This window comes from Danio rerio, chromosome 19 (genome assembly GCF_052040795.2).
Source record: "Danio rerio strain M-AB ecotype USA chromosome 19, GRCz13ab, whole genome shotgun sequence".
Lineage (NCBI taxonomy): Eukaryota > Metazoa > Chordata > Actinopteri > Cypriniformes > Danionidae > Danio > Danio rerio.
Window position 1 is genome coordinate 9,200,863 of NC_141039.2, and position 14,422 is coordinate 9,215,284.

Below are 14,422 nucleotides of genomic sequence, written 5' to 3' on the forward strand. Positions count from 1 at the left end.
AGAATCTATAATAATATACGCATAAGTACTGGAAAATATGAAGTCATTAGTACAACAATATAATATACAGTAGTCTTTAAAAGCTTAAGCTTAAGTAATTTATTATTAGTATTATTACTAGTAGCATCAGAAGGCTGTAATCATCCATCCACATGGTTAATCAGCTATAGATCAATATATATGGCTGTGGCCAGAGGTTATTTATATTAAGAGAATTTAGATTTACGAGAATTATTTATTAAATTTTCCATTAATTGTATTTTATTAACGTCTACCCCAACCCTAAACCCAACCGTCACAGTAATGTAAAAACATATCTGGATCTGGAGTGGATCAGTATGGCTGATTAACCATGTGGATGGATGATTACAGCCTTCTGAGCCCACTACTAGGTAAAGAAGGCCCTTATTGGCCCATATCTATCAGCTGATATCTACTGATAACGCTCACTCAATCAAATGATAGCTTTCAAATTGGGTGTGGGGAAACCAGAGCACCCGGAGGAAACCCACGTGAACACGGGGAGAACATGCAAACTCCACGCAGAAATGCCACCCGACCTAGGCGAGGCTCCAACCAGTGACTTTCTTACTGTGAGGCAACAGCGTAACCCACTGTGCCATAGCGCCACCCTAATATTATTAAATTATTAAGAAATTAATACTTTTAATCAGGAACAATGCCTTACAGTAACACTACAGTAAAATGCACTAATATTATGAATGAATTACGACATAGATCTTGAGTTGAATAACTAATATATTTACATTTACATTTACATTTAGTCATTTAGCAGACGCTTTTATCCAAAGCGACTTACAAATGAGGACAAGGAAGCAATTTACACAACTAAGAGCAACAATGAATAAGTGCTATAGGCAAGTTTCAGGTCTGTAAAGTCTAAGAAGGGAAGTATTAGTAGTATAGTATAGTTGAGTTTTTAGTCGTTTCTTGAAAGTAGCGAGTGACTCTGCTGTTCTGATGCAGTTAGGGAGTTCATTCCACCAACTGGGCAGATTGAGCGTGAGCGTTCGCAAAAGTGATTTCTTCCCTCTTTGGGATGGAACCACGAGGCGACGTTCATTCACAGAACGCAAGTTTCTGGAGGGCACATAGATCTGCAGAAGTGAGAGCAGATAAGAAGGAGCAGGGCCAGAAGTCACTTTGTAGGCAAACATCAGAGCTTTGAATTTGATGCGAGCAGCAACTGGCAGCCTGTGCAAACGGACTAGCAGCGGAGTGACATGTGCTCGTTTAGGTTCATTGAAGACCACTTGTGCTTCTGCGTTCTGGAGCAGTTGAAGAGGCTTGATAGAGTAAGCTGGAAGCCCAGCTAGTAGAGAGTTGCAGTAATCCAGTTTGGAGAGAACAAGAGCTTGAACAAGGAGTTGAGCTGCATGTTCAGATAAGAAGGGTTGGATCTTTCTGATGTTATAGAGTGCGAATCTGCACGATCGAGCAGTTTTCTGTATGTAATGTATGACTCATGAAGAGATTTATTTACTAAAGATTACCACATCGGCAGCTTAGAGTCTCTCTTAAATTTAGAAAATTTGTCAAAATTAAATTTGTGGTTATTTTACACAGCCTCAGATCAACTACTGCATGTTGGGGACTTTTTTCTTCAGCAGCAAATTAGAGAAGACAATTTTAAACCAGAGCACCCTGAGGAAACCCACACGTACACGGAGAACATGCAAACTCCACACAGAAATGTCAGCTGACCCAGCTGAGGCTTGAAACAGCGACCTTCTTGCGGTGAGGTGATCGTGCTACCCACTGCGCCACCGTGACGCCTAAAATTAATTAATTGTATTTTATTCATAAAAGCAGATTTTAATATATAAAAAACTTTTGTTAAAAAAAGTTTCATTTATTTATTCTCTCTCATCTCTTTACAGTATACAGTTGAAGTGAGAATTATTAGCCTCCCTGAATTATTAGCGCCCCTGTTTATTTTTTCCCCCAATTTCTGTTTAATGGAGGGAAGATTGTTTCAGCACATTTCTAAGCATAATAGTTTTAATAACTCATTTCTAATAACTGATTTTTTATTTTTTTATTTTTGCCATGATGACAGTAAATAATATTTTACTTGATATTTTTCAAGACACTTTTATACAGCTTAAAGTGACATTTAAAGGCTTAACTAGGTTAATAAGGTGAACTAGGCAGGTTAGGGTAATTAGACAAGTTATTGTATAACGATGGTTTGTTCTGTAGAATATCGAAAAAAAAAAAAATTCGCTTAAAGGGGCCAATTATTTTGTCCCAAATATAGTTTTTAAAAAATTCAAAACTGCTTTTATTCTAGCCGAAATAAAACAAATAAGACTTTTTCTAGAAGAAAAAAATATTATCAGACAAACTGTGAAAATTTCCTTGCTCTGTCAAACATCATTTGGGAAATATTTAAAAAATAAAAAAATTAAAGGGGGCTAATAATTCTGACTACAACTGTATATCTCTTTAAGCGTGTTTATTTTATATCATACAAATGTAAACAACCACTCAAAGTAAATTCCTCCCATAATATGAAATGGTGCATTTCAGACGCACATTTAGTCTATTAATAAAAGTAAACCGCACGAGTTGGCTGGTGTCTCTATTTTGTGAAGGGAAAAAAAGGGGGAGCTGGAATTGAAGTTAAGCCTGGAAGCCTTTTTTGAAGTATGACTTTGCCCTCTCTATCAATGATTACACTCACAATAGCCGGAGATCTCCTCCACTGAACCCTTGCCTCGTTCTTAAAGCCACTCCATGTCTCTGTTATCTCTGGGCTTAGCGAACTCATCCGTGTAAGCATGTAGCCCATCAAATGCCACACACCTCCCCCCTTTGACACAGGCACAGAGACACACACCTCCCACCCAAGCGGCATCGGTCTCGGAGGACACCCGTCTGGCAGGTTCTCCGAGAGCCACGCTCTGCCAGTCCCACCAGGATGGCAAGGAGACGGGGTGAAGTTGAGCCTCATGCCTCAGTGCTTGGCTTTTGCTCCAGGCCAAAAAACCGCAGCGGCTGCCTGACTCTGTCTGGGTGGATGCGGTCCATGCTTCATGGTTTTGGTGACACCGGCCATATTTCAGTGTCGGACCCACACAACCAATTATGGCTCTCAATCTTGAGTGCTAAATGACCCTCGCAATGTCAGCGGAGATAGAGACCCAGTCATATCTCAATTTCTGCCACCCTTGCTGACTGGCAGCCCTTGATAGTAACTAAGATTTCTACTTCACTACTGTACTTGAAAATCATTTGAAATGAAATTCTGAGCATAACTTCAATTCAATTCTAGTTTCATTAATTCACTCATTTTCATTTCGGCTTAGTCCCTTTATTCATCAGGGGTCGCCACATCAGAATGAACCGCCAACTTATCCAGCATATGTTTAACACAGTGGATACCCTTCCAGCTGCAACTTACTACTGGGAAACATCCATACACATTCATTCACACACATTCACTAATTTACTTTACCCACTTCACCTATAGCACATGTCTTTGGACTGTGGGGGAAACTGAAGCAGCCAGGGGAAACGAATTAGCCACTTAATCAAAAAAGTTACAAATTGCTGTGAGATTGCATTGGAGTATCTGTACCTCTTGCAAGTGCTTGATTTGTTTACTTCGTCCAGCACCGGTGACCAGTAGAGAGGAGCGATACTGCAGTATTCAGGGAGTTTGGATTCGGCTGGAAAACCTGGTGACCTTTCCACGTTTCTGACAAGAGGACTTTGCTGCCCTTTTGTGAAAATGCTAATTCCAAACGCTTGCCTTATAAAAGCAGGTTCCTCTGAGACAGGCCCGGCATGTCATACAGAGGAAGGAGCAAAGCCCCAGTGGCAAGTGTGGTCTGCTGTCTGATTGGTGCTCAGTGTGAAGTGCTGTGCGGCCGTACGTGCTTGTCAGCATGTTTGTGTACCTCTGGCCTTATTTACATGTTTATTCCTGGAGTGATATTTACAGTAATGTGCGACTGTGACCTTTTGGTTCGAAATGGTGTGAAATTCAAATGCAAAATAGTTTATTTTGGAATAAAAATGTTACAATTATGGTTTCCATCTTTTAAAATGGGCAATTAAAAGGTAAAAAAGATGTTTAACAAAGTAAACATTAAAATTAAAATTAGTTTTTGTCAAAAACAATGTACACTGCTCAACATAATTGAGTACACCATGTTGCAAAACAGGCTTACCTTCTTACGGACGGTTTTCTTGCTGTTATTAGTTTGCCTCTATGTACGTTGGCAGACTTGAGACGCAGAGAGGAGTTGACCATAACGACGGGTTAGGGAAGGGTGTGGGTGTGGTAGTCAGTCTGTCAGTCATTCAACAGCGGCCTCTGGTGGATTTATGCAAGAAAAGCAGGCGCGAATGGCGCTCACAAGATAAATTTGAGATCTAAAAAATCGTACACAGCCACCTCTGGTGGATTCGTGAAAAAAAAATATATAAATAATAATAATAATAATTATATATATATATATATATATATATATATATATATATATATATATATATATATATATATATATATATATATATATATATATAATAAACTCACCTCCTGAGATGTATTTTGAAATCTCCAGAGATGTATATGAAGTACGTACCAATAATCAGCCTGGGTTGTGCATTACATGGCAAAACTGCTCTGCCAAGTTCAGCATGCACCACTTTTTAGAGAGAAATGGCACTTCATGCATGAAACTGTTGTTCTTATCTCATACTAAGCCCATGTATTTGTACATAAAATTATTTGCTCCCACTGTGTTATACAGTCAACCTATCTAGTGCAAGCATTATAAGGTAAAGCTGCTCTGCCAGGATTTGCATGCACCACCTTTTTAGGCAGGAATGGCACTACATGCAAGAAACTGCTTCATTAATTTTCCTTCAGCTTAGTCTTTTATTTATCAGGGGTCATCACAGCGGAATGAACCAACTATGGTCAGGATGTGTTTAGTGCAGCAGATGTTCTTCCAGCCACAACCCAGTACTGCAAAACACCCTTTCACATTCATACACACACACATATACTACAGTTAATTTTGTTAACTTAATTCACCTATAGCACTTTGGATGGTGTGGGAAACTGTAGCACCCGGAGGAAACTCACGCCAACACAGGGAGAACATGCAAACTTCACACAGAAATGCCAGGTCTCGAACCAGTGACCTTCTAGAGTCCCCGAGGCATGAAACTTAACTGGTATTAAGCCCATGTATATACAGATGACTTGATGTAGTCCCACTATGTTACACATTCAGTTTAGCCTTTGCGTACACTACAGTACTTCACTTATAAAAAGTAAGTAAACCCACTGTAACTTGAAACTGTTAATTTGACTTTACTTAATTTTTATAATCGTACACCTTTACATTCGTGCATTTAGCAAACGCTTTAATCCAAAACAACATACACCTGTGAATATATACCTAGAGAGCATTTGGGGGTTTGGTGCCTTCTCAAGGGAATCACTTTAGCCATTATATTTAGGTGAATATTCCCACCAACAATCCCTGCTGGTACCGGGACTCGAACTTAGTTTCATATTTACAGAGGTCGCCATGCACAGCTGAATGAACCGCCAACTTAACCAACATATTTTTTAATGCAGCAGATGCCCTTCTATCCGCAACCCAGCACTAGGAAACACCAATACACTCTCACACACACACGCACACACACACACACACACACACACACACACACACACACACACACACACACACTCATACACTATGGCCAATTTAATTTATTCAATTCACCTAGACCCCATGTCTTTGAACTTTGGGGAAAACTGGAGTACGGTAGAGGAAACCCACGCGAACATCGGGATAACCTCCCACTTAACAAAATTTCCCTGGCCACACAATCAGCTTTTGCTTGGCCCACGTCACATTTAAAATTATATTACATGACTAGACCAAGCCTCTTTCTCAATTAAAATAACGCAGAGAACGGAGAACTTGTCACGTGTCGTCGGAAGAACGAATAATATAACAATTTAATACGAATTTCAGCAAATAAACACACTTAATGTGTTTATGCTTTTATTAAGATTTTCATGCTAATATTTATATTCACCGTTTCGTTTAGGGAAACTCCTGAGGTAAATAAGTTAAATCTTTGATCTTTAATAATAAACCTATATATAATGCTGTGCTTCCCACCTTCAGTTGCAATGACTTCTGGGACTTCTGGGACCGTGATATAAAGTTGGAATTGGTAGAATTCTAGAATACTAAAAAATAATTTAAATGTATTTTAAATGTGGGTCAAGATAGGCCAAACTTATGTGGCCCATGTAGAAATTTTCAACATCTGAGCCAAATGCTACATTTGATTTGGCCCAAGTCTTATGTGCCACCTTAAAGACAGTGCTACCTCTGCGAAACCCGGGCCATGTTTGGCCCACATGCTGTATGCCAGTGCCAGACAAATCTGGGCCAGAATTCTTTGCTACCTGGGCTGCAAACTCAGCACAGAAATGCCAACTGGTCCAGCCAGGACTCAAACCAGCGACCTTGTTGCTGTGAGGCGACAGTGCAAACCACTACGCCACCATGCTACCCATCAATCAATCTTTTTTTATTTGCAATCTTTTGACTTTAATTTAGCAGTATACCAACCAAAATCAAAGTAGTAGAAAGATGAGTACTAGATCGCGACCCAAGCTCAGGCTGCCCAAAGCACAACACCACTGCGTGTCAGAACATCCACAAGGCTATCAGCTGCAACATTGTCATGGTTTTTAACCGTTGTATGCTGCCGTTCTCTGGTTTAGCACAACATGAGGGCCAGTCATTTCATTCTAGGTGAGCTATTATTTTGAACAAACTGCGTATAGATATGGACCTCAGTGTTTTGCATTTTTTAAAAGGGTTTCAGATCAAACATTTGCATTTTTATCCTGTAATGAATTCTGTTTATGTTTGCCCCCAGGGCACCATCAGGCCTGCTGGATCCTTTTGCCGTGCGCCATCATCAGCATTAAAAAAGGACAGAAGATGCTTTTTAAACAAAGGAGACGCATTAATGTCACTGTTTATTCATCGCAGATGCCAGGGCTGATGTGACAGATGTGATACACAACGCAATTATCGTAATGGAGGACTGAGCACTGGCTCTCGTCGCACAAGGACCTCTTCACAGGCCAATCAATAGCATGGTACGACTCAAAAACATCGTCATCCTCCATGTCATCGAGCGCTACTTGTAGTAATAAGCAGGCTTTTGATATCGCTGCATAACCCACTCAGCTAAATTAAACAGATTTTGTTTTCTCTGCGTCTCTCTCTATGACAACGTCGAGTGTTCGGGTCGAAACTGCTTGAGGTATCTGTTACCGCTTGCGATCCTAAGAGTTGTTATTAACCAAGTGCGCAGCCATATGCATCACCTCTCCATAGCTTTTTCTCCATCCCTGTATCTCTTAGATAAAGCCGAGATAAGCAGTCTCAACAGAAGCACTTTCCCGGTGTCACACCACACTCCAAAACTCATTAAACCCAAACAAACAGCAAATCCTCGGAGGGATTGTTCTGGGTTTCTCTGCCAGGCCGGTTTCTCTCACATTACTTCTTTGCTAAGCAGAACTGTTTATTCCTGACTGTTTACGTGATTAAGGTCTGAGCCCTCATGTCTTTACTTTGCGTTTTCATTTGGCTCTCGAGCCGCCCCGGCAGAATCGCTGTGGTGGATTTGGATGACCCTTTTTTCTGATTAGCCATTGATTTCCCATAAGACTAGTGACACTCCTACAGATCAGAGCTCTGCTAATAAGCAGCGTAAGCAATAGAGGAAGTGCAATGAAGGCAGTGATAAAGCCACACAATCTCAGCGAGGGAAGCGTTATAGCTGTGGGTGGCGTGAAGCTCTTAAAACTAACCGGGAGCTGACAGGTTGTGAATTTAGTTTGGTGTTAGACGTGGCTTTGTAATTACAGAGATAAATCTAACATGTCAAAGCAATGAAATGAATTTGATTTGATCAATCAAAACAGAATTTGGTCTGAATGCTGCTTCTGTTGACGTTCCCAAAATTAGGTGTAAAAATAGGTCAAATATGGGGATCATTTTGACAGAAGTGTCATGTCTTTTGGAATTTTCAAAAACACAAAGACAAAACTTTTCTTTGTATATATATATATATATATATATATATATATATATATATATATATATATAATAGTCAACATGTAAAGTGGATCATAGCCTTCATCGATTATCAGAATTGTCCTAAAACTCCAACAACACCCATAATTGTCTTAGGATTTTGCATTGTTATCATATTTGTCTGCAAACTTACATTCTCACTTTCATCTGAAAACCACAGTTTCAGTCTGGAGATACAGTATTCAGCTTAATAAAGTTAATTAAGTGTTGATTTGATTCTGTTAAACTTTGAGAAATCCAAGCTGCAGGAATTTAAAGAAACGAAAGGGACACCCGGATGATCAAGCTATGAATAAATGTTCATTTCATGCCAAACTAATCTTTTTTTGTAAATTTTAATAACTTCTGCATACTCTTAAAAGTATTCCCCTAGTAAGAGCATTTTTACATGTTTGTCCTGATTGTAAATATCATAATATCATAAAAATGTATTTAATTGTTTTTGGGATTGAGTAAATTTGGTAATTTGCAAACGAAAATGTGTAAAATGAACCCTTATACTCATTTTATCAATGCTAATTTCACATGTCATTAACTGAAGCTATCCGTTACAAAAAAAAACAAGTTTATTTCTGCATGAATACTCATGAGGCAGAACAAATTCATTACAGTGCAACTTTCCTGCAGCACTAACAAGTGTGCAAATGTCAGTAATTCACTCAGGAAAACACACAAGCTCTGTTATGCTACTAATATGATATTTAGTCTAATGTCAAAACGTCACACAAACCAAATATAATTGTTGTTTTCCCAAATCTAACACTCTTATGGGACTGAAATTTGTTGATGTATGCCAATACGAACCAATGCAGCATAAAGCATTGATCATTTATTTTTGTCTGAACATGTTTCGGAGCAATTTCTCACTTTTTAAACAATAAAACAGTGGTAAATGCATTAATTGTTTGGTAAAAAAGAAAGAAAAGCCTGGTAATAGCCCAATATATATATATATATATATATATATATATATATATATATATATATATATATATATATATATATATATATACACATTCATTCATTCATTTTCTTGTCGGCTTTGTCCCTTTATTAATCTGGGGTCGCCACAGAGGAATGAACCGCCAACTTATCCAGCAAGTTTTTTTACGCCGCAGATGCCCTTTCAGCCGCAACCCATCTCTGGGAAACATCCACATACACACACACACACACTACGGACAATTTATCCTACCCAATTCACCTGTACCGCATGTCTTTGGACTGTGGGGGAAACCGGAGCACCCAGAGGAAACCCACGCGAACGCAGGGAGAACATGCAAACTCCACACAGAAACGCCAACTGAGCCAAGGGTCGAACCAGTGACCCAGCGACCTTCTTGCTGTGAGGCGAACGTGCTACCCACTGCGCCACTGCATTTTGTTTTTAGACTTGGTCCCTTTATTAATCTGCGGTCGCCACAGCGGAATGAACCGCCAACTTAACCAGCACATTTTTACCCAGAAGGTGCCCTTATCAATGATGTAAATCTCCTGTTCTACTACAAGGAACTCTATTGGATTGAGTTCTGATGACTGTGGAGGCCATTTTATGTTCAAAAACCATTCTGAGATGATTTACGCTTTACGACCACAAGTTATCCTGCTGGAAGTTTCCATCAGAAGATGAGTACCTGGTCATAAAGAGATGGACATGGTCAGCAACAGTACTCAGGTAGGCTGTGGCATTGACATGATGCTCAATTGGCACTAAGTGGCCCATGTGTCAAGAAAATATCCCCCAGGCCATTACAACATAAACTCCAACCATTGATACATGGAAGGATGGATCCATGCTTTCATGGTGTTGATGCCAAACTCTGACCCCTACCATCCGAATGGTGCAGCAGAAATCGAGGCTCATTAGACCAGGCAATGTGTTTACAATCAGTTTTAACAACAGCATAACATGATTCCATGCGAACATTTTAAAATGTAGAATAGACTCTGTAAAAACTAAATTCTCATGTGAAGATGATTTCATATATAACTAGAGTCATTTCATTTAAGCTCAAGTAAATGTACAATAATATTGAGTTAAACATTACTTGCCATTGGATTATATAGGAATAGTCTAGCATTAAATAATGGATTTTTTAGTTTGTTTGCTTGTATTAGAATTTTATTTTATTTATTTATTTTTGCTGAGATTGTCACAATGTATCATGGGACTGCCTTACTCACAATAAACAATATGAAGTCCCACATTTGCCAAAATGAGGTGTCTCAAAAGCATACCTAATGCTCAAAAAAAGTGTTTAGGTAAGCAGTGCGCATTAGGTTGTGAAACTGCCTGAAGTCACAATCCTTCTCTAAAATTTGAACAAAACTCCCTTGAGAGATGCGGTTTGGGAAGCTGGACAGTCTCAACAGGTGGACTGTAACTTTTCTGATGCAATAGCTGTGCAGTTTTAAGAATGAAACCCTGAAATATTACACCATAAAATGTGTGTGGTTACAGAATGGCAGAATTGGATCAGCCACACAGCCCGAAGCTGATGTTCATTTTTATACTGGAATCAGGTTTAAAAAAAAAAAATGCGACTTTGACTTATGCGCAGCATCTCAGCACTCTGACATGCTTCCTTAGGCCTGGATGGTTGGATAGCTCCTGCTGCTTTCTCAAACACGGCTGTCTACCACTCTGAAAGAAAGAGATAAATGGAGGTGGACATCATGGCTCTGCTCCAAAACCACTTTTGGTCAAATTTTAAGGCTGCATCACATACATCCTTTATGAAAAAGGCAAAAAAAAAAAAAACTTCCAAGATAATGGTAGATCTGAGGGAAATGTGGATAATGAATAGCATGAAATCAGAGGCAAAATGTTTGGTAATACTTTATAATAATAGTATGTTAGTTAATGTGTTTAACATGTAACATGAACAAACAATTAGTAATACATTTAATACATTATTAATTTCTGCTACATTAATATTATTTAATGTCAGTTCATGGTAACTTACTGTGCATTAACTAAGGTTAACAATTTTGGATTTTAATACTGCATTAGTAACACATTTATTCATTAATTAATTAATTCATTCATTCATTCATTCGATCGTTCATTTTCCTTTGACTTAGTCTCTGATTTATCAAAAGTCACCACAGCAGAATGAACTGCCAACTATTTCAGCATATGTTTTACACAGCAGATGCCCTTCCAGCTGCAACCCAGTACTGGGAAACACCCATACACTCTCACATTCACACACACACTCATACTCTACAGTCTCTCATACACACTCGAACCAGCGACCTTCTTGCTGTGAGGTGACAGTGCTAACCACTGAGCCCCTGTGCCGTCCATAAATAAAGAACTCTGATTAATAAATGCTTCACAAGTTTATTCATACTTATTTAATATTAGCAAATACATTGATTAACATTTACTAATGGACGATTTTTCTAAAATGTTACCAAAGGTCAAATATAAATATAAAATCTAAAACATAAATATGGTCGCGTAAATAAGTTCAATCCAATATCAAACCTTTTCTTTTCTTTTTTATTTTTCTAGATAAATTATGTTGTATGTAAATTTAGGATTATTAAAGTTTTAAACGTTTGCAAGATTTCATTTCTTTAAGCAACAACTGGACGATCACAACCGACAACATGACGAGTAAATGTGAAACACTGGCTCAGTGCAGTGCAGTAAGTGACTGCATTATCATCAATAACGCTACTTGTTGAGCACAAAAGTTTTAACATACAAAAACGTAAAAAATGAAATATAACCTTTGAAATGTTCTGCCTTTTTGCTTTGTTTGCTCGTTACTACACCTGTACACAGCGCTAAGTCCAGCATCTTTAGATTGGCTTTAGTCTTGACTAGTGCGGTTGAGTGATTTTAATCCTGGGAGCACTGTACAAATATGGCGACTGTATTGACGCATGATCAGGGTCTGTTTGCAATATCTAGTGTACACATCTATGCTCCACATGTCGATGGGTTATTTGACAATAGAAATAACAGCATTATTTAAAAATACAAATAAAAACATATACAGTACATGTAAGTACAAGTGATTATAAGGTTTTATGATTCCTACCTGATGATATAACAGATAAATACTCTTTAGATTTTAACTAGCCACACACATACACACATATAACTGACCCATCTAGACCTCATGCAGATTTTCAGGCAATTATTCAGACAGTAATTGGGTCATTTGCCTGCTTTAGGCCCCGACAGTGCAGAGGTATGGGACGCTACAGACTGACCCACTGGCCCTCCTGCCCCAAAACTCAACAACAGAATCCAGGATTGGTCCACTGCTTACTTCAGCGCTGGATGTGCCCGCTTCTGAAAACTCCTGAGGTGGTCGCCAGTCTCAGGAGCTTACTATAAATACCGGCCAACTTATGGAGCCTTGCGGTAGTGTGGAGTGAGATCTAATATTCAAATAGTGCAGTTAAACAGTTGGTTTGGTGTTAAACTTTTGATGTGCTAGAAAAATCAATGATTCAACAAGTTTGAGGAGCTTTTTAAAGTTAACGTCAAAGCTAAATTGACATGAAATCTTGGTCCTAGTTCTAAAGATTTATTAAAAATATTCCATTCATTCATCCATACCAAATGACTTAAAGTTTTTAGGACAGCGGGATGATAGTGTCTATCCCAATGTCTCACGCCAGAGGCACACTTAAAAAGTTTTATTGAAATAAATTTTTATTAAAACAATTATTTTTTTGTCAATGCCTATTTCTGTTTTAGTTTACAACCGTAGTTAGGGATGGGTATCGTTAAGCTTTTATTTTAAACTTTTATTAATACCACTTATTGGTTCAGTACTTCAATGTTTCTCTTATCGGTACTTTTTGTACCGATAACAGAGTTTTTAACAGAATAAAGAAAACTTCATTATAGTATTATGTTTTTAATGTAAAATAAAACTAAACTAATAATTGTAAAACAAATAAATATATTTTTTCCTGTGGAAGAATGTACAGTGGTTTGAAGGAAAATGCCTCTCAATTTTTAACCTTTATTCATCTGGAGAAAAATCAAAATGTTTGCCTTTTCTAGCAGAAGTAGTAATCTTTTTTGGTTTCTTGTGCAACCTGCAGTTAAAAATACCCTCTTTTAGTTGCTAAATGCAGTTAAATAATCAGATAAAGTTTATGATTTTGCATTAACACATTTATATAAATGAGTTACAGGTGTTTTGGGAGTTAACAACGTAACAATAAGCAGTTTTTTAAAATAACTTCTTAATAAGAAAAGTTTATTATTAGGCTACATTTGTAAATACAGTGATATAAAGGCATTTCAAAAGATTTATTTTGGCTACTGCAGAAAAACTGTTTTCATCGTAACAGAATGTGTGTGTTTATTAAACTATAATATACTAATTTAGAGAGACCTTTTGTGATTGACTAGCATAACGATGTGGATGATGTACCTTTAGCTAGTCAGTCAAAAACTTTTCATTTGTCTTTCTGCAGTTAATGTACTTTTGAAAGATGCTTAGCCAGATTGATTGTGTTTCTGCTTATACAAGAAAAAAACTTGTTGGGTTTGTTGAAACAGGCATTGTCGCTGTCATGGCACTCACAAGAGAAATTTGAGATCTTAAAAAGCGTACACAACTCTGGTGGGTTCACGAAAACAAAATCTACAAAAAAAAAAAAAAAAAAAAAGCTTCTGGGTCATATTTGGTGCTCCCCAGAAATGTATATAAAGGTACACAATCAGAATGAGCCTGGGTTGAACATGTGTGAAGAACTGTTATATTTAACTTGCTCGTTTATAACACAATCACACAGCAACAACACATTACTCAAATACTTGCTGTCGGATGAATTGAAGAAAATGAGTAACTGAGTAAATTGAACTAAAAACTGACATGTCTAAAAAACTTGAAAAAATTGCCAAATTGGTCAAAAATGGCCACTATTTATGACTTAACAATGTTTGTTATCTAGTTAGTTGGTTTGTTTGTTTGTTTCTTTATTTGTTTATTTTCTGATATGGCTTCTGGGCATTTCCTTCAGCACTGTAAACATGAAGGAATTATGTTAACCTAATAATTTTTGCTAATTTAAGTGGATTGAACATAAAACAATTAAGTTGTTGCCTCAAAAAGTTTTAAGTGTTCATTCATGCATTCATTTTTCTTCAGCTTAATCCATAATTTATCAGAAATCGCTACAACAAAATGAACCAGCAACTATTCTGGCATATGTTTTATTCAACAGATTCCAGCTGCAACCCAGCACTGAAAATAGTT

At 37.7% G+C, this 14,422-nt stretch overlaps 1 long non-coding RNA gene across 1 annotated transcript; it reads right to left on the bottom strand.

Moving 5' to 3' along the window:
- Positions 1–10,664: 10,664 nt before the first annotated feature.
- On the bottom strand, positions 10,665–12,022 carry LOC147832461 (uncharacterized). The gene is made up of 2 exons (XR_015517338.1): positions 11,925–12,022; positions 10,665–10,827 (listed from the first exon to the last, which is right to left on the bottom strand). It is a non-coding gene; the product is annotated as an uncharacterized LOC147832461 (long non-coding RNA).
- Positions 12,023–14,422: the final 2,400 nt, after the last annotated feature.